Below are 2,655 nucleotides of genomic sequence, written 5' to 3' on the forward strand. Positions count from 1 at the left end.
GATGTACTTTCAAATTAATTTTCGTGAAAAAACTTTGACTTTATATATAATTTTAAAGCCCGTTTCTTTGCTCTATCAAATCGTGTTACTCGTTTTCTTTTTGAATAATTAGGCCATTTGTTCTGGAACGTTGAATACAACATGGACAAAAAGTAAATTCGCACAATTTTCTTATTCCACTTCATGCTAGGCCGAAAAGCTGCTGAAACATCTCGCGATATCAACGATGCGTTTGGCCCAGGAACCACTAATGAACGCACAGCACAATGGTGATTCAAGACATTTCGTAGCGGTGACGAGAGTCTTGAAGATGATAAGCGTAGTGGTCGGCCATCGGATGTTGACAACGATCAACTAAGAGCCTTAGTCGAAGCCAATCCACGCACAATTGCTAACTTTTCACGACTGTTTGAGAGTTTGCTTCTGAATTAGACGTAACGTATACGACAATTTCCAACCACTTGAAATAGATTGGAAAAACAAATATACTTGAGAAATGGGTGCCGCACGAATTGAACGATAACCAAACAAAAAACGCCGTTTTGAAGTGTCATCTTCCCTTCTTTTATGCAACAAGAACGACCCGTTTCTCGAACGGGTTGTGACTTGTGATGGAAAGTGGATTCTTTACGACAACCGGTGACGCTTAGCTCAGTGGTTGGACGCCGACGAAGCTCCACAGCACTCCCCGAAGCCAAAGTTGCATCAAAAGTAGGTCATGGTGATTGTTTGGTGGTCTGCGGCCGGTATCATCCATCACAGCTTTTTGGTTCCAAGCGAAACCATTACAGCAGAGAAGTACTGTCAGCAGATGGATGAAATGCATAAGAAACTTCGACAACAACAGCCAGCATTGGTCAGTAGAAAAGGACCAATTCTTCTCCACGACAATGTTCGGCCTCACGTCGCACAACTGACCCTGCAGAGGTTGAACGAATTGGGTTACGAAACTCTACTTCATCTGCCATACTCACCAGACCTCTCACCTACCGACTACCACTTTCTCACATGCACACACATACACACACACGCACACACAAATATACGTGGGGGTACCCAAAACCGGAAACGTTCTCTGTGGTACAAGCTCGATGTAGTTCAGGTTTCCACCGCTAGAAGCTACTTGATACGGCCCTTAGGCATCAGTTTTCCGACTAACGTTTTCGGGTATGCTCGTACTGTCACGTGGTGTGTCTTTATTTTGCAGCGCTTCTTCCCTGTTCGTCGACTTTTGCGTTGGCTGAAACGAAGGAACTGCGTGCTTCCGTGAAATTTTGCTTTTTGCTGGGAAAAACGGTGGCTAACACAGTTTTCATGCTTCAAACAGCTTACAAGATCCCTTTGTCACGAGCGAAACATAGGTTTCATGGTAGTTTTTACGCTTTGGGAATTGTCAGTTGTCGCATGAAGACCAACCTCGCCCAGGACAACCGTCGACCTACCGAATGAATGTAAACATCATGAAAATTTATGAACTGGTCTTGGATGACCATTGCCGAACAGTTGACAAACTTGTTGATATGATTGGTGAGTCCTGGAGCTCCTGCCAACAAATTTTGTGCGAGGAATTGCAAATGAAAAGAGTTGCAGCAAAATTTGTGCCTCGAAGATCAAAAGCAGTCCCGACTGAATGCGTGTCATGAACTGAAAGAACAGTTGGAATTGATCTGAACCTTTTTTCGCTGGTCATCACTGGTGACTACTTTGAATGCGATGAAAATGTAAACGTAAAACTAAGGGAACAAAATATTGCATAATTCCGGTTTCTTTTCGATACGCCCTCGTATATATCATTTATCTTTTACATGTTTCAGTCTTCAATGGTTTTAGCCGAACAAATCAACTTCATGACTTACTCATTCTATCGGTCATTTAGCCGAACCGCTGTATCACGAGGATGTAAAACATCAAAACCTGTTGTCAGGCGATGATGGGGGGAAAACACAGACATAAAGACAAATACACAGATATATATATATCTGAGAATGCGTGCCTGTCTGTATGTGTGCATTACTAAAACTCGAGAACACAAACACACACGCACGTATACACAAGCCCTCTCATACATACATGGACACACGCACGCAGGTGCATGCACATGCTCACGCATAGGTAGACATCAATTTATTCAAAACTTATCAAACAAGACGGTTTAAGTGTTTTTGAGAGAAACGTTGAATGGATGAACGTAAGCGTTTGCGAAGAAAACAAAGAGAAAACCAATGAAAAATGGAATAGTTAGCATTTAAAAAACACGCAGACACATACGGATGCATATACTTAGGTATAAACACACACACATGCAGACATAAACGCACTCACACACTCATCTCGGACGAATCCCAACGCTGGAACATAAGTTCAAAATCAATGAAAGTAATGAGATGTGTCACTGAAGAGATTGCAACAATGCGATGAAATAATTATTTGACAAAAAAGAAAAAAGAAATAACAACACGAACAATATCGAACATTTGAACGATTAAATGTTTGACGAAGGTGTTTCACATATGAGTTTGAAAAGCTAGTAAAAAAACGGCTGATCCATAAATTGGTTAGCAGAGTAACTAACAATAACAATAAAGGATCGAACCAGTGCGTGTGTGTTTATTATTAGCGGCATAATGACATTCCCAAGGTTCATTAGTATATATA

The sequence above is a fragment of the Octopus bimaculoides genome, chromosome 16 (genome assembly GCF_001194135.2).
Source record: "Octopus bimaculoides isolate UCB-OBI-ISO-001 chromosome 16, ASM119413v2, whole genome shotgun sequence".
NCBI classification, from domain to species: Eukaryota; Metazoa; Mollusca; class Cephalopoda; order Octopoda; family Octopodidae; genus Octopus; species Octopus bimaculoides.